Source organism: Homarus americanus, unplaced genomic scaffold, assembly GCF_018991925.1.
Source record: "Homarus americanus isolate GMGI-L3 unplaced genomic scaffold, GMGI_Hamer_2.0 scaffold54443, whole genome shotgun sequence".
In the NCBI taxonomy this organism is placed as follows: Eukaryota; Metazoa; Arthropoda; class Malacostraca; order Decapoda; family Nephropidae; genus Homarus; species Homarus americanus.
This window is the reverse complement of record NW_024750852.1, coordinates 5,684,124-5,708,874: the sequence shown is the minus strand read 5'-3', so window position 1 is coordinate 5,708,874 and position 24,751 is coordinate 5,684,124. Positions and strand designations below refer to the sequence as shown.

General features: G+C 42.9%; 1 long non-coding RNA gene across 1 annotated transcript in view; it reads right to left on the bottom strand.

Moving 5' to 3' along the window:
* Positions 1-24,751, bottom strand: part of LOC121854382 — a 131,344-nt gene that overhangs the window by 77,488 nt on the left and 29,105 nt on the right. The window contains exon 2 of the long non-coding RNA XR_006086540.1: positions 4,428-4,517. This is a non-coding gene — a long non-coding RNA (uncharacterized LOC121854382). The remainder of the gene's footprint in view (positions 1-4,427; positions 4,518-24,751) is intronic.

Sequence of the window (24,751 nt, the reverse complement as noted above, 5' to 3'; positions counted from 1 at the left end):
CACCACACCAAACCCCTATCATCCCCTGAAAACCTTGTCGTTACTCCAACCACAAAACTACCGTCCATTAACCAGACCAGTGTTGCCCCTCCCCCACCAACCATCTCAAGAGAGACACACACACACAGCAGTCAACAACACTCCGGCAGACACCAACATGTGTGTCCCGGTGTTTACAACTTCCACCAACTGTTCCCTTCAAAAAAATGTGAGCCCCCCTGACGACCCCTGCTGGCCTGGCTTAGCTACACTACCTGTAAAAACCAATGCCGCCACCTAACCCCCGCCGCCCCACCCCGGGTTCTTTCCATTCAAACTAGCAGGTCTGGGTTAGGTTAAAGTTCCGCGAGAGGCAGCGAGCGGGCGGCGGCCACACTGTGTCTAGACAGTACACAGCCTGGGCGGGGACGGTAAGTGAGGCCGGTCGCGGGGAATGCCTGCCTGCCTGCCTGCCTGCCTGCCTGCCTGCCTGCCTGCCTGCCTGCCTGCCTGCCTGCCTGCCTGCCTGCCTGCCTGTCTGTCTGTCTGTCTGTCTGCCTGCCTGTCTGTCTGCCTCTCTCTCTTTACCTTAGTCCATACTCTCTTTCTCTCTCTTCCTGCTTCATCAACTCTACCTTTCAATTCTCTTAAGTCCTACCTCAACCTTCTACCTTACTCCATCATTCAGTCACTTCTCCCATTACATCTACTTCCCCTGTACACTGGCTCTCCCCCCCCCCCTCAGTGGTCACCACAATTACTCGTAGCCTCAGGGGTCACCGCCACCCTCACACTGCAGGTACTCATAGAGGGTAAAATCTTCAGACATTGCTTTATGTCACATTATTTTAGCATAAGATCAGTTGAGAAATAAAAAATTATTCCCACAAGGCCTGAAAAATATATTTCCAATACAAATTTGCATCACAATAAAGTACATGTGATTCAGTATACGGTACTTAAAAATAAAAATTCTCAAGAACTTTAAATTATATAAAGTTATAAAGGAATTAAAAAGTACTTGTATATTATTACTAAAAGACAACCTAAACTTGACTGTGTTCATCGTTCATAAGCTCCATCTACAGAAGCTGAACATTATACGTGTAAGTGTGGTATTACTGCAAAACTTCTCTAATGAACAATGTTATAAAATTGCAATTACGATTTATTAACAATTTCTAAAGTTCATGAAGTGGTTGTGAACTTCATGACTTTTTCACTCCCAAACTTTCATTAACACAGACCTCATGACGTCAATTACAAAGTATTTTTTCTTTAACTCATTCCCTCGACTGCCGATAACTACAACTTTCTACCACTACTACCACCCCCTTGTTACAACTACCACACCCTGTTACTATCACTACCACCCCATGTTACCACTACCACTCCATATTCCATTTACCATTCAACTACTCCCTGTTGCCCCCGTCGGTGTTTTCTCATTGTCAGGAGTGCCACTGGCGCGAGTGCGGTAGACAGGCAGTCTGGCGAGCATGGACGGGCGTGTCACGTTCCGGCGAAAGGCGTGTTGCTCAAATATATATCTCCCCCTACTCTATAACCAATTCTCTCTCTCTCTCATGTGTGTGTGTGTGTGTGTGTGTGTTTTGCGGCCACAGCGACGGCGGTAGCAAATACTGCCAACCAAGACCCACCGGCGCGCGCGCGCACGCGCACACACACACGCGCACACACGCACGCGCACACACACCCCTATTAACAATTATCACCACAAACTATACACTATCACCACAACGTCAGCCATCACAACTACCACCATCAACATTCCACTACTTCTACTATCACCACCACAACCAACACCATCACCACAACTACACTCCATCAATTTCACCACATCTAACACCACCACCAAATCTAACATCACTACCACCACTACATCTAACACCAATACCACCACATCTAACACCACTACTACCACCAATACAACCCCCACATCTAACACCAACACCACCACATCTAACACCACCACCACCACATCAAACACCATTTACTACCACATCTAACACCACTACCCCTATCTAACACCACTACCCCTATCTAACACCACTACCACCACAGCTATTACTGTCACAGTGAGTGATACGGGGAGTCAAATTCCGATTAATGTTGTAATTACATTTGAAAATCATTTAACCTGTAAAAGAATGAAAAGAAAGAGGAATTTTCTGATCGATGGGTGAAAGTTTGTTAGTCTGAGTCACCCGTTCATTCAGTCAAGAAATATGAAATTACAATAACAACCACAACTACAACAATTCCACAATAATTTAACCCTCATCGCTATTACTTTTACCATTACAACCCTCCATACTAACCATCCTAACAACCCTCCCTACTCCACCACAATCAAAGTCATTTAGGACAGCATCAGACATCTCAAACATCACATTTCCCAGTTACATTACTGCCACACACACACACACATACACACACACGCGGGTCGAAGCCAACTCCATATCGAAGCGGACAACAGAAGCCTCGGAATAAATTTTCAAGTGGTTCGGATACGATGTCAAGTGACTCGAAATTTTGGTGCTGTCAACACCACGGTACAGCACGGGAAGTACAGCCAAGGTTACTGTAAAGCTCATTTTCACTCAGCCAATTGTCATCTCTGCACCCCCGAGTATTATCTTCCTATAGTGAGTGTGATCAACGTTGACCAGATTAAAAATAAATAAAATAATAGCACAGAACGTTAGATTCCCCCTTAGAGCGGCTCATCCCCCTTACCACCCAATTAAAGTGGCTCACCCCCTTACCACCCACTTAAAAGCGGCTCATCCCCCTTACCTTACCTTAGAATGCCTGATCTACCCACCCTTTAGCGAGACAAAAATCGACTGGGTTCATCAACTGTATAAACAACGAACTCGTATATAAATAATGTGCTACAACCCGCCAGAAGTATCATAACAATACCCCCCCCTCCCCCACCTACAGGGTCAGGAGGGGGAGGGAATAATAATAACAATAAAGTCAGTTCACACACTACCAAGTTCATCGGTAAATGAAAATTATAGATAAGGATCGGATACCATTTATTTAGTGTTAAGACATAAAAAGACAGATTCACAAAGCCATCTCACCACACAAACCCCCAAACACTCGTATATCTATAAATGTTTGCAAAATACGGTAACTATGTGAATATATAGGAATTAATTATCAAAACAAAGAGTAAGGGAGAAATAATTACTAACTGAAGCTGCAAAAATACTACACCCAACACTTTACTATGGTATCTAACCCTATAAATACGATCCCCATTACTGTACACACGATTCTTCATACAACTGAGAACCAATTCACACACTACATCCTCCCTCTATTCGAAACAACCTTTCTTTATACATATATACAACATATACTTACGGTATATACTAAGAGAACTGACAAAAACCAAGGACCTTAACACAAGCAACACGATACAGACGAAACCCAAGCCCCACCACGAGACTGTATACTGTATACGAAGGGTCCCTGTACATGTATAATATATCCCTTTACAAAATAGGCCCCGTGTACACAAATCCACATACAAAGAAGGCCCCTGTACACACATGACCCTCCCCTCCTTACTAGAGTGCACACACAAAGTCCCAAGTGTGATATTTGTTCTGGCCTTCCCTCACCTGCCTCACGCACCTCAAGTTAAGTAATACCCCCCAGTTACTCTCTTACTACTCCTCGTTTACTAGTCTCTCTCCTTACTACTGTACTCGTTTATCTCTCTCTACTACTGTAGTGTCTCTCTCACCTCCTTTATCCCCGCCCTCATCCCCTCTTACTCATTTCATTATACTAACACTTCACCTTCTTATCTTCCTCCTCCTCTATTCATTTCCCTCTCTCACACCCTCACCTCATCTTCTTCTCCTTCCTCGGCCCACCACTTGGCCTGGCCAGTCATAAATCTTGGTCAGTATCAAGCACCACACAAGCATCCCGCGGCCGCCGACACCCCTCGCTGTTTTTCGGCGCCACCATTATCGCTGGACTATACACTTTCCCTCAGGCGCTGACTGATGGATCTTACACCAGCAACACACACCCTCCACCACACCCCTCTAATACACCCACACACTAACATACACACCCTCCGCCACTCCCACAGACGTCCGTACACCCGGTGATGCATGTCTCTTACAGAATAAAATATTCAGTTCACTCTTTCAATTAGCCACGAACTTCCGTAACAGAGCCAGGCCCATGACACTACTATGACTGTAAACTCATTATAATACTGCACCACCAAGTACGTTATTTTTTTTTTTTTTTTGGGGGGGTGTCCTATTATCATAAATATTATCATTGTTATTATTACCATTATTATTATTACCATAATTAATATCATTATTACTATTAGCATTATTATTAATGGTAGTAGCAGTAGTCTCTCTTCCCGGTCTTGTACTCACCTCATTGAAGAAGTCGTCCATGTAGCCAACGTTGCCGTCAACGTTGACGGCAACGTCATCTGGCCCCACGTCATCCTCGTCGCTCTGCGCCTGAAAAGACAACACAAAACAAGTCAGGGTAGGAATGATACACGTCGCCATCGTCACTGTACTTCAAACACAATCACAAAACACATGCAGTTTTTTAAGGAGAGTCTGGTACATATTGGCCCTGCCAGTGTCTCGTCAGTACTGGTGTTAGTCACATTGTTTACTGAATATTTCCTAACACAAATAATGAACAAGAACATTAATCTTACACATCAATACTGTACTCCGTGTGTGGTGATGATGATAAAATTTCACGCTAAGCAGCAAATGTAAAAGTTGTCAATAAATACGTAGATGAATTTATATACTGTGTGTGTGTGTGTGTGTGTGTGTGTGTGTGTGTGTGTGTGTTAATCATCTTGCTTTTACTCTCAAGAGTATATACACGAGTAGTGATGGCGTTAAGATCGTTGATTCTAATTTTCCTCAATGGATAAATAAACGACTCTGCATAATCACATAAGCACTAGATCAACCATTGACAAACAGGGAGAAAAATGCTGCCAAAACACTGTAAACCACCAGACTATATCCTGCCATGACCAACAATGACGTCACTAAGAGTTCTTCACTTATTATTACTAGGACACACGAGGCTTTAATTCACGAGGCAATTCCCCAAGTGTAGAAAATAATGGTAAACTGGTCATAACTCATACATCAGTGAGTGGTGTGGGTAGTTAGGGATGCCATTAGTGGGTGGTGTGGGGTGCCATTAGTGGGTGGTGTGGGTAGTTAGAGGTGCCATTAGTGGGTGGTGTGAGTAGAGGTGCCATTAGTGGGTGGTGTGGGTAGTTAGAGGTGCCATTAGTGGGTGGTGTGGGTGGTGTGGGGTGCCATTAGTGGGTGGTGTGGGTGGTGTGGGGTGCCATTAGTGGGTGGTGTGGGTAGAGGTGCCATTAGTGGGTGGTGTGGGAAGTTAGAGGTGCCATTACTGCATGGTGTGGGTAGTTACGGGTGCCATTACTGAGTGGTGTGGGTAGTTAGGGGTGCCATTACTGCGTGGTGGGGGTAGTTAGGGATGCCATTACTGCGTGGTGGGGGTAGTTAGGGATGCCATTAGTGCGTGGTGTGCGTAGTTACTGGTGCCATAAGCTCGTGGGGTGGACAGACTGAGGCCTAAGTACTCGTATACAACATTAACGCTCTACAAAATAAAGAGTTCCGAGCAAACACTCGCTGCAACGGTTTTTTTTCAGACTCCTTTCAGTTCTTTCAAATTCCAAGTGTATTCCTCACCCAGAAGAACAAAACCAAAATTCCCGAATTTTTTCATCTAATCCGGTAGTGTGGGAACCCTGTGTGAGGAGTGTTTACCTCGTGAAGTATGTATTCATAGCTGGAAGCATTGCAGTGTTTGCCAAGTTAATTCTGGAAATATTACATTATTTAATAATATGTGTTATATACAGGTGAGTTACTCAACACCTGAGTGACCCACCATTGAAGCTATGACTTGTTGCGTTTAAACACGGACACCCGGTGTGCTATTACGTGTCCAGGCTACGCAAACATTCCCATAGCAGCTAAATCATTTACTGAGGAAACTAATGTTCATATTGTTTAATGTAAAAACAGCACGTCATTTTTGTTAGTGGATCACGACCACTATCAGTAAAACCCAATATACAGCAGATGGTGACACGCACTCCACCAGCCCTGCCTAAACACGCCATTTACCGTAGACTCGCAGAGGGAAAACTCTTACTAAAACCGTCAAGTTTATCAACATACATAGTCCTGCTCTTAAGCCGCCATAAACATCAGAACTTTACGATGATCTTCCTAAACCCGGGGTTAAAGGTGCAACTTTTAAGGATCAATCCAGGGCAGGCCAATGAATGACGAGTGTGTCCTTCACCCCAGCTGTGTTGTGACGACCAACACCGGCAACATGGCGGTGTAAACAAACTGTGACATCACATGAAAGATATCTATACTCCGGTTTAATCTTTTGTGGTTTACGTTTGATGCTTGTGAACTCTGACCTCAGCATTATTTGTTAATTCTGGCTGGAAAAGTGTAGGCTGAAATATGCTAAAACACGGAATAAAGAGAAGAGCCGCTGCCACAGCATGTTGAAGAGCCAGGGTATACCACGAAACCATACAATACACCAGAGCCACAGTGTATCTCAGAAGCTGGAATATACCGAGGCGCCAGAATATCCAGAGCTACGACGGTGTCAGTATATGCTGATGAGCCAGACACACTACACTCAACACGAGCACCATTAGGCAAGCCTCACTCATCTCACCCTAACAAGGAGCCTCTCACCTCCATTTGTCATGACACAACACCAACAAGTCCTCACTATTCTCTTGTTACCTGTGTGTTTACGACCGTCCGTCTCTTGTTTACACATCGTTTGTAATTAATATACAACAAAAGACCAGGAAAGTATCATTCACTGAGGGAATGCAGTAGCTACAGTTTTATACAGAGGTTCGTCTTACAGGTGAATACATACACTGTAGTAATGTAATGTGTGTGGTTCATGTTAATTATCTCAGGCCGTAAATTATCCCCAGACAGAAGTGTTAATGATTCCCTCCCCCCACACGACAACACACTGTACTCTGAATATGTAAATACTGTACACCCTCCCACTACACATCTTTGTGACCACACCCACCAATATCCACACAAACTCATACAACATACCCTGATGATGACACCCACCAACACAAATACAACAATACACCCTGGTGAGCACACGCTCCTACAACACACCCTGAGCACACGCTCCTACATTACACCCTGGTGAGCACACGCTCCTACAACACACCCTGGTGAGCACACGCTCCTACAACACACCCTGGTGACCACACCCTCCTACAACACACCCTGGTGACCGCACCCACATAACTCCCACAACACACCCCTGGAGACCACACCCACACAGCTATGAGCCATAACACGTGACCACACAACACCAGCTTACGTCAGCCAGACTGTTATTCCTCGAACCCTCCAAACCTCGCCAGACCCCAACCCTCTACCACTCTGTCCATTCTGCACACTTTTATATTTGTCTACTTTTATATATATTTCTCCAATCTCCACGACCCTTGAGCTGAATGTGTGTGTGTGTGTGTGTGTGTGTAGTAGTAGTAGTTGTTACAGGGCAGAAACTGGCGGATATTTGTAGCTTTCATACACTACAGTACAGGTAACAATATATAACCTGGCTGTCTCTACCTGCACCTTCAACAGAATTAAAAGTCTTATTTAAAGAAATACAGCACACACTAATAGTCCTCCTCGAATTGTTTCTATGATAAACAAACTTCTCCCTTGGCTGTAGTTACACACATTCTGATAAGCCTCCCTGCGGCTGTATCATCTTCAAGAATCGACAGGGATCCACTATCGCCAGTAAGGATAACAAGATCTTCCTGTAGTCGAGAATACACGTTTAACTAGTCACTTCCATACAGCACAAGCACCACAAAGATTAAAAGCCTCCAAGCATCATGTACAGCAGAAGAAGCTCCTACCTACAGCAGCAGCAGGCCCAGGTCACAACTCTCAGTTCCTGCCCACTACGTCCTCATCCCGGCGACGGCGGTCGGACACATATTGCTCCTAATAACAGCAAATTATGGCTTGCCCCCCAACATATTATGGTGAAGCGTGACACTTAACGCAAAGTAAACAAGGCAATCAAAGATGGCATACCTTGCTCCAGCCATGTTACTGCCGCTGGAACGGGAAACACCATGTTCGTGAGGTTACTTCATTGTTTGCTCCTGTTTATATTTTACGAACCGATGAATGTCCCTATAAATTGACAAAACCAGACTTAACGAGTTTTTATACTGCAGTTTCTGAGATATGGTCATTTTATAAGTTTGCAATTTTCGAAGTCATTTGACCTTCGCCTTTAATAGAATTTTTTTTTAAGAAGGCGCTCCAATGTTAATGAAGCCGAAGAATTCTTCACTTTGACTTCATTTTCTTGAGAAATGTTACGTCAGGGATAAAAACGACTACAATATTACTGATTTCCCTTGTCAAGAAATCTAATGCAACAAGTCCCACCCTCCTACGATGATTCGTTCCGGAGTTCCCGCGAAAATTTTTATTTTTTTTTAACTTTCGATAACCTTGACCTTCCAAAATGTTCAGTACTTACAGTATACCCAATATAGCTAAATGGTTCACCCAAGACGTTTGGTCAGTTTTGGTGCAGATATGACCGAGATGTGCTCCATTACATCTTTGTCGATGGTGCGGAAACACAGACAAAGTCATTCCAATACCTTGCAAACACCTTCAAGGGTGAAGTAATGGCCACCACAAATTTGTTTTGCAATTACCAGAAACGGCGGGACTGGGACTACCCAATCAGATAATCCAGTACGGTGGCCGAGGTGTAACACTTGTCCTGCTCGTTAAAGAATAATCCAACTGCTTATTACCAAGACCATTTTGTGAAGATACTTAGAGCACACGGATATAGAAATCAATAGCTAGTTAAAAAAAAAAGTTACAAACTGAAAAATCCCTCTGAAACCCACTGATGTTAAAACTGAGGCTGTGCCCTGAAATATGACCCATACTAAGCTGGTTTAACTCATAGTGTATATCATGGCATCATATATCACACACACGTTCAGATAGGACAGCTCTATCTCCCCCTGTGGTCTGGATATGTATGAGCCACTTAGGGTTTTGACGACATTGTAACGCCTACCCACCACAATCCCGCCACTGTACCCATAACAACACCTCATGACATCACCATGACAGTATACAATTCTCACTTCTGCCTAAACTGTAAAGTATTTTTCAACATTCTTCCTAAAAGGCGAATATCAAACATCAAAATCAATAACGACGAGAGATCAAAGCCGCACATCAAAGACACACGTAAACACACTCCCTGAGCAGCGACCAACACTCAGGGTGAGGAGGTAAGGCGTCACAACACAGGTAAGGCTCCCCACCACTCCCTCACTCACCTCCTCCACCATAATACTTCTCCTGCCTGTACAGTATTTATATCATTACAGAACAAAACTCATTACTCTTACACCAAATGTTTAAGTTCATTATTATAGAGACTTATCTTTTTTATCTTATTTCAGAATCTGGTTAAGTAATTCAATGGTTGTTTTATCTATATTGTTGGTCATGTTGGGTTATCAAACCTAATAAGCTTTGACTGGAATAAAGTATTACTGTCAGTGCGAAAGAAGCAATTATTATAATTAGAAAGACACAACAATTGTTTATTAAAACGACAAGATTAAAAACTTCATTACCTAGAAGTCAACTTACGGGGGGGAGGGGGTGAGTTGGCTACAACACGGTACAAGGAAAGCTACAAAATTTACCCCATGTTGGCGCCCTTAATAATTGACCCCATGTTGGCGCCCTTAATAATTGACCCCATGTTGGCGCCCTTAATAATTTACCCTGTGTTGGCGCCCTGTAAAAATAATTTACCCCGTGCTAACTACCCAATATTCCAACTAACAGAACGAATTTTCCAAATCCTAACAAATTATCGGCAACAAAATATAAAATACAACAACAAAATGGAGAGTACCATTACAGTAAATACAGTTAATTGTAAGTGCTGGTCTACGATATACAGTACATACATACAAAAAATACACAAACACACACACACTAAATAAACAGCCAAAAAAACTACCCACAATGGCGATTAAAACAAAAACAAGGGCAAAACAGCACACAACTTTCTGGGCAAGATTCCTTTTCTGAGAGTTTAGGGACATAATTTGCATATGTTTATTCTTGTAACAGCGAGTTTCCTTCCCCCAAGAAAATAATAATTCTTATTACCAGACTCAGCCTGAAGGAAAATGCTAAAATCCCCCAATAAAATAAATAAATAGATAATGATAATAATAATAAAGACAAAAAATGAAAGAGCACAGGACAGTTCAGAAAAAAAATACGTTTAGAAATTTAAGGGGAAAATTATTCTACAATGTCAGATTCTTATGCAAATTTATGACACACCAAACTCTCAACACACGCCAAAGTGGAGAAAAATTGTGTACCAATATTCTTTGAAACACTTGACGTGACACTTCTTGACAACAGATGCTGAGTAAGGAAGAACTTTTTTTTTTCAATTTATTATTAAAAATATTATCAACAACTTTTTTTTTATAAATGTGTTTTTAAATAATCCGGATTGGCGTATTCTTGTCCATCATCACGAACGTCAACACTACCTCCTAGAGACCCTCCTCCTCCTCTCTCACCCAAGAATTATCATCATGTTCATAATACTGGCCTGGCCTGGCTCCAAGTTTATATCTTACATCACCACCATATATCAACGTTATGTGCTCTAGTATATACACCGGGATACATTAACTTACGACAATTTTGTTTATAATAGTGGAGCCAGTACACGCACTACGGCTTCCGGTAGTAGTATTATATAATATTTAACAAGACTCGTAAGTATAATGATCCTTGCTTCATTTACTGCCCTTATACTTACATAAAATCCACCTAATGAGTTAAAATTATATTAAATCCATCAGGCAATTTCAGGAATCAATATCATCAGAAATGTGCGTCCGTATGTCCGTAATATGATGGGTAAATTATGATAAACATCCCTATCCGAAATCAACAATCACTCGGTTCTATCATAGACTTCACTGACAAACACAAAACAACAACAAAAAGTTAGTGTGTTTGTTTTGCTTATTTGATTTGTCTAATGGGATGGTGGTGTTAGGCCCCTGGTGGTGGTGGTGACGACAGGCCAAGTACTTTATTACATTAAGGGGATTAATGGCATACAGTAACTTTCTGAATGTGGAAGTGGCCGAGGGAGGGCGGGAGGGCGAAGATGGGAGTAGGGAGGGAAAAAGAGAGTGGGAAGAAGGGAGTGGGGAGGGAAAGAGGGAAGGAGAAGTAGGGAGGGAGAGAGGGATAAAGGGGGGGGTAAACAGAAAGAAAGGAATACGAATGAAAAGAGGGAGGGAGAAACAGGAAGTAAGTAGGTAGGGAAAGAGGCAGAAAGAGGAAGGAAGGAAGCGAAAACGTGAAAAGAAAAAGAGAAGTGGACGGAAAAGAAAGACGAGCAAAGAAAGGGCGAAAGGATAGAGTAGGGAAAGTGGGAGGGAAAACAAAACAAAAAGAAAACCACGTAAAGAAGAAGGATAAACAGCGTAAAGAGGAAGAGGAGAGAAGACTAAGAAGGATCACACTTCAGCAAAGCCTGGAAAGTCGACTTAAAAGAAAAAGAATTAAACACCCGGAAAAGTCTGGAGGGAAGGGTGGGAGGAAGTGAAGGGAGAGGGAGGGTGGGAGTGAGGGGGAGAGGGTGGGGGTGAGAGGGAAAGGGTGGGAGTGAGGGGGACAGGGAGAGAGTGAGGGAGGAGAGTGACCCGCTGACCACCGCCTCCAGACCATTAATCAATGTTACGCCTTAATAGACCACAAGAAAACATCCAACTCGGTCACATCTTTACACCCCCCCATACCGCCACCTCCATTTACCTCCTGCCTCCCCCCCTCTTTCCTCTCTAAACACACACACACACTACCAACACCCCTACCACTATCCCCACTCTCTCCTGCGTCCAAAAATAAGCACAATATTAAGGTCATCCACAAAGAAAAATATCGTCTAAAAAACATGTTCTTTCACGGTGGAGGCGAAATCAAACCGTAATTTGGCTCACGCAAGAGTCTCGTCAGAATTCCTGCCTCCACCACCTCCTCGCTCGTCTCCTCCCTCTCAATACTCTCCTTCACCAAACTCCCTCCCTCTCCTTCAGTAGCCTCTCTCTCTCTCTCTCTCTCCCTCTATCACTCGAGAGTTATTTACGTCTGTGGAGTAAACAGCGACCAGTCACACGTCACACCATTCACAATCCCAGACCCCAAGTAATGAATGGACCAGCGACGGGCCATATGTATCCGCCAGAGGAGGGTTACGGCCGCCAGAGAAGGGTTACGGCCGCCAGAGGAGGGTTACGGCCGCCAGAGGAGGGTTACGGCCGCCAGAGGAGGGTTACGGCCGCCAGAGGAGGGTTACGGCCGCCAGAGGAGGGTTACGGCCGCCAGAGGAGGGTTACGGCCGCCAGAGGAGGGGAGAGGAGGGTTACGGCCCAGAGCGGCCGCCAGAGGAGGGTTACGGCCGCCAGAGGAGGGTTACGGCCGCCAGAGGAGGGTTACGGCCGCCAGGAAAGGTAATATTAAGGAGCTGGAGGAAGAAGCCACATTACGTAAACCACTACTGTCAGTATTATCAAGCCAAGCCATGGAGACGTCATCTAATTTGTTTGTGTGTGTTATAAGCCTCACACTGTCAGCACCGTGATCACCTTTTCTCACTGACTGACTGACTGACTGACTGACCAACCGACTGACTGACTTCTTTTTGTGTGTGTGTGTGTGTGTGTGTGTGTGTGTGAGGGTCTTCTGATATATGCCTCAACATATTCGCTGGTGGAAGGTACAAACATCCCGCACTAACACAAGTATAACCAATTTCTAGTTACCTTTTATCTATTTTTATTACTATTAAACCCAAAGTTAACAATTTCAAAGACCGCTCAAATCCCTATTCCACACTTTTTTTTTTCAATTCAATTTAACCAGCGTTAATCATTTCAAAGTTCTCTTGACGTCCTATCAAAAATAAAATAGCCTGTGCCTTTTTCTTCCCCCTTTTTTTCCTCCCTGCCACCTCGTATTTGCATTTCGAAATCGATGTCGCTCTGACGAAGATAAATACGGGTTGCAATATCACCAGGAACAGAGACCGAGGAAAGTGAGATACTGCTATGGGAGTGAGGGGAAGGAGAGAAGGTACTATAGCAGTGTGAGAACAGGGAGATTACTCTGACAGTGAGGGAAAACAGGCAGTAATGGAGGGAGGGAGGGGGCAGTGAGGGGAAACAGATAGTAATGGGGCAGTGAGGGGAAACAGATAGTAATGGAGGAGGGAAGGGAGCAGTGAGGGGGAGGGGGGAAGGTTTAAACACTGGGAAGGAAGGAGGGGGCAGTGAGGGGAAACAGGCAGTGAAGGAGGAGGGAGGGGGCAGTGATGGGGGGTAAGGTTTAAACACTGGGTAGGAGGAAAGGGGAAGATCGTGGCATGTGTACAGAGAGGGGCGGGGCCTCGTACAGGTAAGAATGGTAATCAATGTCCGGCAGACTAGTACGATGGACCAGCTGCACCCTTCCAGACACACACACACACACCAATCTACTCTTAGTTCAACCTTTCCTTGTGTCAATTTAAATTTATCTGAATCAACTTAATCCCACCAAGACACTTTTCATAACCCTCTCCCCTCCCTACAATCCACCATCACCAGCACCATACACCCCACGCCCTCACCAACACCCCCACCACCATATCTTATCAGGTAATTTAATGGATTGGTGAAATAAACAGAGACTATGTTGACGTAGATATACCTTTATTACCTAACCTTCACTACATCACCACTACAAGTTTACTCTCTCTCTCTTCCACCCTGTTGTGGCGGAAAGACACCCCTAGCAGGTCACATCTGTTACAGCGGTAAGAGTGAATGAATGACAACGAATGAAGGGAGAAAGAGAGTGAGTGTGTTCGCTCTCCTGCTCTCTCTCACCCTGTAGTATAAACAACATTGACTGACGTGATAAGATTATTTCTTATTACACACACTTAACGAGTCTTATGTAACCACACACTCAAAACTATACAACACTCACACATCACAACTCTATATACCTACCAAGACACTCACACACAAAGTCCCCCCGAGGTTCGCTAAGTATAATTCCCAACGACTCTGCCACCTGACAATAAACAATGGCTCGTATATTAATGACTCTTCTACATGGCAAGTTCTCCCATGGCTGTGGTGTCCTCCTCCTGGCCCTCGGCTCCTGGTGTGTGAATATTAAGTGAGAGAGAAAATAACCTGGGAGTGAGTTACACATCAAATTCATGAGACACCCAGACCTCGTTAGCTCTTTAAATGCCTGGCCGTGAGCACCTAACAACTCTCTCTCAGGCTAAACACGCTGTCAGGTTCAGCAGGTAAACCCCTTTCTTTCACAGGAGGTAAACTACTAAATTTTTAAGCAGGTTATTTTTTTCTAGCAGTTCGCATATTAATTTTTTTTCTAGCAGCAGCAACAGTGTGTGTATGTGTGTGTGTGTGTGTGTGTGTGTGTGAGGATCACGAAGTCAAGCTGGTGTTCGTATTACCTGATGGCGCGCGAACACACACACACACACACACACACACACACACACACTCTCCCATGAACGGAGAATTCCCTTGACGCCTTACATACACACATCTACACCATAAAATACATCGCAAATACCAAGTTGCTCAACCTACCATTCCAGCGAAGATTATTTAAATCGTACGAATTCCACACTGGACGAAATTCTAAAGAAGCTTAATATTGCTTGTAGGACCCAGTGTTGGGGTGAGACTTAAGATTCCTGATAATTCCAGACTGGAGACGATTCCTAAGAAACACACATTCTAAGGACACGAAGGAAGCCTAAAAAACACATCCTTAGGACACGAAGGAAGCCTAAGAAACATATCCTTAGGACACGAAGGAAGCCTAAGAAACACATCCTTAGGACACGAAGGAAGCCTAAGAAACACATCCTTAAGACACGAAGGAAGCCTAAGAAACACATCCTTAGGACACGAAAGAAGCCTAAGAAACACATCCTTAGGACACGAAGGAAGCCTAAGAAACACATCCTTAGGACACGAAAGAAGCCTAAGAAACACATCCTTAGGACACGAAGGAAGCCTAAAAAACACATCCTTAAGACACGAAGGAAGCCTAAGGATCGTACAAATTCCAGACTGGAAAATAAACACAATACTCCCCGACCTGAGGGACAGCTACGATTTCTAGGTACTGCAACACTCAACGGCTTTCAGTATAGTTCCGGCCAACTGAATAAGTGAAGTAAAGTAACGTATAGTGTGTGTGTGTGTGTGTGTGTGTGTACGTTAGAGACCCAGCTGGCCAAATACCAGGAACAAGACATCACTAACCACACTAGACACCGAAGAAAGTGAAGAAGGTGAACTTGTCGTGCCGTGAAAATAACTGAACAGGTTTAGTATACAGTAATCAATACTAGTAATGGCCGGCCAATAGTCGTTAGTCACCGTGTGTGTGTGTGTGTGTGTGTGTGTGTGTGTGTGTGTGTGTGTGTGTAATAATAAATAATAATAATAATAACAACAAACAGTTTATTGAAAGAGCATGACAGCCAGAAGGCTGAAAACATACATTTACTTAATTGGGGAATGGGTCACTCGATTAACAAATTATTTACAACATATGTGATACAAATATGATATACAGTATAATAACAAGGTGAGGAGATGGTCATACTACAGGGAATTTCAACATAGGAGTGAACACACTAGTTGATTACGAGTTGATAATTTTTACAATGGTTGGGAGTGGGCTGTTTTTTATAGCGATCAGTAAGTGTGTGTGTGAGCAGTACTCATTCTCTTCCTTATTAATAATAATCAATTCAGTTGGGGAAGGACGTTAATACAGTACTACCTACTACACGCACTTGTACAACACAAGCGCCTCACTACACAGAAACACCTCTCAACCACCATACACATGCACCTCTCCACCATCATACACCTAACTGATAAACGTTTTCCACACAAGAGGGATATCATTTTTTTGTACGGATGACTAAAACGCATCCAACCAGCCATCTTGTTTACGTACGATAATTGGAGACAGAAAATAAAATGAACTCAAAAGTAAAAATTAAAGAGAAGAATTAAGAGTGAAAGATATAGATGATATTAATGAAAGCAAGTAATTACGAGGAAAATTACCCTAATTACAGGTACATTCAAACAGGGGTGACCAAGAATGGGCCATTAACAACATGCAGTCGCTCTTGGGGGGGTAAAAAAATTACCCACACTAGTAGATAAAAACACTGTCAGATCAGGAAAAAAAAAAAGAGATATTTGGCTCTGAAAATGAAGACTCAAATAAAATAAAAATAAATAAATAACTGACAAAAATACGTAAATGGTAACAAAAGAGAATTAAAACAAACATTAATTAAAGAAACAAATACAAACAAGCACAAACACAATTACAAAAAAAAAGAAACTACCAAAGAAACCCACCCAGACACAAACAACCACGTAGAAAATATCAAGGAACCCAGCAACACACACACACACACCTCATTGATCCCGTTAACGTGACTACACCCCAAGATTAGCTAGTTAGGTTAGTTAACAGGCTCAACCTAATTACCCAGTAACTACATAAATCAAAAAACACACACACACACACACAGGGGAGATGATGACGCACACAATACCTAACACCCTCACTAGTTATTGTATGTGAATGGCTTCGCTATGTGATGAATGGCTTGGATAAATTATGTATTAATAAACCGTAAAATAGGGTTAAGACATCGTAATCAAAGGGTTTAAGACATTGTACTCGAGAGATTTAAAGACATCGCACTCTAGGGGATAAGTCGTGTGGCATTAGAGGTTAAATCATGGTACTCAGGGGATCAAAGACATCGTACTCAAGGAGCTAAGTTATGGTACTCAAGGGATATACCGTACTGACATCTCATTTACTAGGGTTAACTGATTGCACTCAGGAGGCTGGCATCGTACTCAAAGTCCCAACAGCCAGTGAGTGAGTACATGCATTGCTATACAGCTTTACTGAGAAATACACGACACTGTAAATAAACAATGGCTACAAAACTACAAATTAATCCCTTAAAGAATGACTCGATTCCAACAGTAAAACAATAATAAACCAATAAATAATAAATAAATTAAACCCTCCCCCCAATGATTTCTGAATATATAAACAATACCAACACAACATTAAACCCATAAAATTTGTCCATGGTGGCCTTTCAAACTTGTATCACCGAGTTATTAATTATACCCAAACCTTGACCACTCTCACAATGTGTACAATAAATAGCAATCACAAGTTTCAATACGAGTCAATTTACAAGTTTTCACCATCAAGAAGACACAATAATTAAAACCAACCAACGTTCCATTGACTAATATTACCGTTCAGTATAAAATTTTATTCTCTCGTTGGAAAAAAATAAAATACTCACATACATGGACAATATATTCTAGTGTTTAAAACCATCACTATCCTATATTATCTTTGATTCAGTTTAGTGTTTTTAGATATATAATTTATGATAAGGACCACATCTAATTCGACAGACGCTTCTTGTGTTAAATAATTAATTAAGCTTCTGTAGCAGGTAGAGACACTCCTCAATGTGTACAAGTATCAGTCTAAAAGGGACTTGCCAAATGTTCTAGTCCGTTCAGCATGTATGGTTGTATCCAAACACGAAGGGAAGTCCGTCTGTCTCCCGTCTACGATTCCTCTTCCACAGACAGACGGACACACACACAGGATATAGGTTTTCCCTAGCCACTAATTTGTCCCTTATTAACATCGTGTGCTTTCTCTCTCTCTCTCTCTCTCTCTCGTTCATTTTCCCCCTCCCCCCCTCTCTCTCTCTCTCTCAACAGGAACAGTAAACTTGAACTACTTAGCAAAGTTTATGGTGGCGCCCCGACCAATCCTCATTTTACCGACTCACAGCCAATCCCGACAGGTACAGTTAACCTCCCCCGACACAATCCCCGGAAACTCCTAATTAAGGTGTTTCATCTCCCCTGACTGACAACTTACAAGTAAAGCAAAACGTATCGAGACATTTGGGTCCAGCAGAGACCAAATTAAATTACTTCTTTTTTTTTTAGTTAGTGCAGATGAGAGAGAGAGAGAGAGAGAAAGAGAGAGAGAGAGAGAGAGAGAGAGTGTGTGTGTGTGTGTGTGTGTTAAGGCAGGCCACAGGGAAGACTTTTGCCATACACCAACAAGCTCGGTATTTCTCCACGCTCTTAAAACTCTTGCTTTCGACAGAGTGAGAAAACATTAAGAATAAATCCACATAGACAGATACACAGATAGATATACATATATTCTGATATTAGGTGAGTTATACAGGGGAAAGACATTCAATTAGATGATGAAATTAAAAATACGATAAACAGTGTGTGTGTGTGTGTGTGTGTGTGTGTGTGTGTAGCATGGACGCCTGGAGCCATGATATTGATCCCGACCCTTGGAAGACGAACACGAGGTTGACTCAAAGAAAGCGATTATTCTTTAGTTAATAGGCAGCCACCACCAGGAGCCGTCTTAGCACCATTAATAACAGGACCCGCAGTGACACCTACCAACGACTTGATAAAACAACCCAACAATATACAAGTAAATAAACGAGTTCCTTCTAAGTATACTGGTAATAACAGGAGCCACCCAAGCACGTCCGCGCAATAACGAGATCCTCCCACAGTATACTCTTAATACGGGGATCCAACCACGGACGGGCAATAACTGGAGGCATGAACGAGTGTAAACTGGGTGACGTGCGGAGAATCGATACGCCATTAAGGGGTTCTGGGGGGTTGGGGGGGTCTAAAGGGGTGAGCTCTTCTAAGGGGCTGGGGGGTTCTTAAAGGATGAGATCTATAAGGGGGGGGGTCCAAAAGGGGGTGAGCTCTTCTAAGGGGTTTGGTTTGGTGGGTGGGATTTGGGTGGGTGGGTGGTAAAGGGTTCTTGTGTAACTATAATTTTACCAGCTGCATAGTCCTTCCACTTCTCCGACTACTGTTCACGAATACATTTGAACAAGTATGGTGATAAAGGGGGCTACAATAAACATTAAGAACACTGTAAAGGAAGGTACACTACGATACAATAACGAGTAAGAACACTGTGAAGGACGGTACAGGTACACTACGATACAATAACTAGTAAGAACATTGTGAAGGAAGGTACAATACGATACAATAACGAGTAAGAACATTGTGAAGGACGGTACAGGTACACTACGATACAATAACCGATAGAAACACTGTGAGGATATTAAGGATTCCAAGGACGTGAGAGAATGCGGTAGAGGGTAATAAAAAAGTACTCGGGAAGACATGGAAAAAGAGAATGGCGTTGTTTGTCATGATATATGAAGGCAGACACGGGCGAAGAAGGAACATATTATGGCCAAGTGATAACAGAATAAAAGTATGTGGGGAAGTAGGACGGGAGGAGGAAGGGAGGGGAAGAGGGACGGGAGGAGGGGAGGAAAAGAGGGACGGGACCACTACAGGGTCTCTTTATATCCAGCAAATCCCTCCTCCTCAAATACGATCAACTCTCCGTTTAAACTTGTATTAGAAGCTGAAAATGTATTATTTCTCGACGCCAGAGCAACAGTGATAAATTTAATTCTTTTTAATTCATACCAAGTGGGGTTTTTTCTGTCGGAGGCTGTCGTAGTACACACACAACATAATGTAAATAGTACTGTGTAGAAACGAGTCACTAAAACAAAAGGTGCAGTGCCGACACTATACAGGAGGTGCGACGAGGTGGTGACATTCTGTACACTCCCCCTTCCCCTGCTAGACACCCCACTAAGACACGACCCTCCTCTGCCCCATATCCACCCCCCGCCTCCCTGACTCCAACATATGGGACAAAACACACCCTATACTTGGTCTTCTTACACAAACCTCTCGATTAAACTCTTCCTCTTCCTCCCCCCCCCCCTCCCGGATATCCACTCCTCATCTCCTGAAACAAGAGCTCCTCCCTCTTAATTAAGTCTTCCGTAATTACCACTGTAATTTGTTCCACGTAAAAATATATTTGTATTTGAATTCCATATGTGGGTGTACTTTTGTTATTTTTTTAATAATATAATTTACATCAGCAGAGACCATAGCTATAGTAGTAGTACCAGCAAGAGTGGTAGTAGTAAGTTTTACAGCAACAACAACAATAATAATAATAAATAATTTCTAATACCTGTACAGTAAAATATATCCCCTCCCCTCCCTTCCCTTCTTACCCTTACCTCCACTCCTCTTCCTTTCTTACCCATGCCTCCCCCTTCCCTCGTCCCTCCCCACCACCTCCCACGCACTGCCCAGCCCTTCTCTTCCCATTCCCCCCCCCCTAACCCTCACCTGCTCTTCCCTGGCGTGACATGAGTCCATCGCCTCACGCACACTACCCTTTTAATCACCCGCCGGGGAGAAGGTAGGCCCCGGGTGTTCCCCTCATTGCTCCAGTTTACACATTGACACACAAGAAAAACCCTCGACGTTCGCACCTGATCCAATACTGTGGACAAACACACACTGTTTACATCCACAGTGACACGTTAAAATATTGACGGTCGTGGTGTGTGTGTGTGTGTGTATATATATATATATATATATATATATATATATATATATATATATATATATATATATATATATATATATATATATATATATATATATATATATATATATATATATATATATATATATATATATATATATATATATATATATATATATATATATATATATATATATATATATATATATATATACACGTTTGTATGTATGTATGTAAAGAGGATTGTAGGTCGAGCCTGGTTGGATACTTAACCCCCCTGAGTACGATGATTTAACCTCCTGGTAATGATGACGATGATGATGACGGTGATAATGATAAGAAGAGGGGAAGAGAAACGGAAGAACAGAAGTAGAAATACTAAAAATCAAGATGAAGACAAAAAAGGGGAAAAAAGAGAGAAGGAAGGAAATATAACGAACAAAATAAAGGAGAGCCAGAGGGAGGAGGGAAGTAAAAGAATCGAAGGAATAAAGAGGACGTCAAATATGGATAGGAAGAAGGAAACGAGGAGAGAAGAGGAAGAAGAGAGTAACAAGCCCCCCACAGCAAAATGTCGATATTTTCCCCAAGGAGAACAACAATACTGAAGCTCTGTGTGTGTGTGTTTTAGAGAGAGAGAGAGAGAGAGAGAGAGAGAGAGAGAGAGAGAGAGAGAGAGAGAGAGTCACCCCACCTCTTCCAGGAACAGACGTCATCCTTGATATAGAGCGAGGGAGCTTGCCAAGGTGGACCTCGACTCCTCCACAATCAAGCGAGGAAAGTGGCAACAACTGATAGCTTTATGGACCGAGTTAGTCAACCCAGTGTCCTCCCCTCCTCACTGACAACCTGAAGAGGTCAGTCTCCAAGTGAGGGAGCTTTTAGTAAGTGTCTGGTCAACCCTATAATGATGATAACGGAGACGATGATGACAATGACAACAATAACAACCCAGACAATGATAACAATAACAACGCGGGCAACTCCATGGTTTCAGTTCCTCTCATAAAGTTCACACATATCTAGACTAAGAAACATACAGACACACACAAAAGGCGACAGGTACAGTAATCCCAAGCTAACACTTACCATGCAGGGAGAAGAGAAGAGGAGAAACAACAGATAATAATGGATGGAGGACACGATAACAGAATAAATAAATACATAGGAAATTCAAAACAAAGATGAGGGTAAATCAACGAAATGATAAAACGTACAGTAATATTATACAACAACTCAAGTCGTATATTCTGCTAGAATGTGTGTACAGTATGTAGGGTCTCATACTTACATATTTATACAGTATACGACACAGATAAACACAGAGGATAAACATTAATTATAGAGGTGTATATAGGAGAGGGTAACAATAGAAACAGAGGAGGGGAGAGGTAAAAGCCAGGGAGGGTTAGCGTGATGGGGTGGCACACAGGGAGGCTCGGCGGCCGATACGTGAAGCTGGCGCCCCATCAATACATTTGGTCCCACAAAGGCCGTCACCATCCTCCTCTTCCTCCTCCTCTTTATTATCGTCGTCGTCCTCTATTCCTTCTACTAATCTTAATCCTTCTTTAACTTGCATTATTTCCCTTAGTCCTCATTCGTCTGTCTCTTCTTCCTGTTGTCTGGTCTTCAACTCCTCCTCAATCTAGTTCCTAAACTCCCTTCACCCCCCCTCCTCCCCCAGCTCTAAACCACCACCCTCACGTCTCCTGGGGCCTCGCTCGCTGCGCCAAGGCTACACATTGTTCCTCCCACACCACTAACTCCGTCCTTCGGGGAATTCTAGTCCTCACACACTTCCCCCACATCACCACGCTCTTAGGACACATAATGACACAAACCTGCTCCAGAGTAAGCGATATAAAACCTACTTTAACGTAAACGACACAATACTTAACATAAGTAAGTGTTGGAAGCACAGGTGTGGAAGCAGGGAAGCCATCAAGGACAGGAGTGTAAGATACGTGGAGTGTGTGGGGTACACCTCAAGGCTCTTCACCCAGCTGATTACCCACGTAGTGGCTGGTTTAGCAGATCCATATTCATCCTAATGTTTGGATTCTCAGAGATTCATATGTTGGACCGATCTCCACGTGTCCTCCATCGACCAAGGAGGGCATCTGGCAGGGCCTTCACCTTTTCTAATGAAATGTCATTACAAAATCTGTCCCATCATATTATATCGTTTTCTGGCCATTTTAAACTATCACCCGCCACCCATCACGAAGTCACCGACGGAAGGAGTGTTTTTCCTATAGCATACGACCTCTAACAAGTCAAATCATCGCGCCTCAAATAAACTACAGTGCTCCCATAAGACTGTTATTTGGGTTCGTCGTGTAACACAAATTCAACAAATATAAAACCTGACAATAAAAGTCAAAAAGTCAACTGTGGATCTAACGGAAATACACACACTGACTGATTTATACACACACACACACACACACACACACACACAAAAGGTCACTGTTGGTTGACTGTGGACCATATTGACAGAGACAAACAGCTTTGCGTCAGGAGGTTGTGGACCAGACGGGACAAACAAACAGCTAAGTATAACGATGGACGGACGGACAGTTCGGTGACAGATCATTGTGTGCCAGACAAACAAACAAACAAACACACACACACACACACACACACACACAGCCAGATCAGTATTCCAGAGTTCACTGTGAATGAGAGAGAGAACTACCTCAGTGTCAGGTGAGTGAGTGGAGGTGGCGGGAGGAGGACAGCGGAGCCCAGTTATTGAACCAGTCCAAACACATGGTCGACCTACCCAAGACCTGCACCTCCCCTCTCCTGCCCTGCTTCCGCTTCTCCTACCCTGCCTCCCCTTCTCCTACCCTGCCTCCCCTTCTCCTACCCTGCCTCCCCTCTCCTGCCCTGCCTCCCCTCTCCTGTCCTGCGAAGTAATTATAATAATAATAATAATAATAATAATAATAATAATAATAATAATAATAATAATAACAATAACAATAATAATAATACTAATAATAATAATAATAATAATAATAATAATAATAAATGTATAAACAGTTAAACGGAGGAACTCGGGTAAGGCTTCCTAAAGACCATTATCTCACTAAAGCCGCTACAATCAACACCTCTCTCACACACAAACCACCGCTACCTTACAACTTGTCAACACCTCCATCAAAGGGAATATTATATTCCACTTTAAGTGTCTGTAATACAACGTACTGTAAAATAACTGCAATATCTCTAACTTAACAGAGAGTACGATGTCTACAACCAGTGATTTAACAAGACTTACAATAGCTCACGATACCTTCAAAGGAACGCTGACATTTTGTAACTCATGAAAAGACAATATCCAAAACTAGCCATTGGCAGCGTACACCCTCCCTCGAGTCAACATCCTTCACGCGGGACACAAGACCGATGTCAGTCAAGTAAAAAAAAAATACAGACCTTGGACCGAGTAGTAAAAGGAGCCAAGAATTTAAAAGCGACATTCAACACGTGAATACGATAACCAAACCACCCCCCTCCCTCTCTCGTTTGATACAACATTACAACTATAAGCCCCACATCAACGATATCACACGCGCCAACACGACAACTTAATGGCGCCTGACGTAATAATAGAAATATAATTCTTTGATATCGCCGCCACTATAATAATAAACGAATGAAAAACATTTTTGGTAGTTACAATACCTTCGTGTGCATACTTCGGCTACCTAAAACCTTTACCCCTTAAGGTTTTAAAATTAAGTCATTGACTACTTTTCCAAGATATGGTTCTTCACACCACTACCTCCAACACTAATACTATAACACCACCACTACCTCCAACACCACTACTATAACACCACCACTACTACTATAATACCACCACTACTACTATAACACCACCACTACCTCCAACACCACTACTATAACACCACCACCACTACTACTATAACACCACC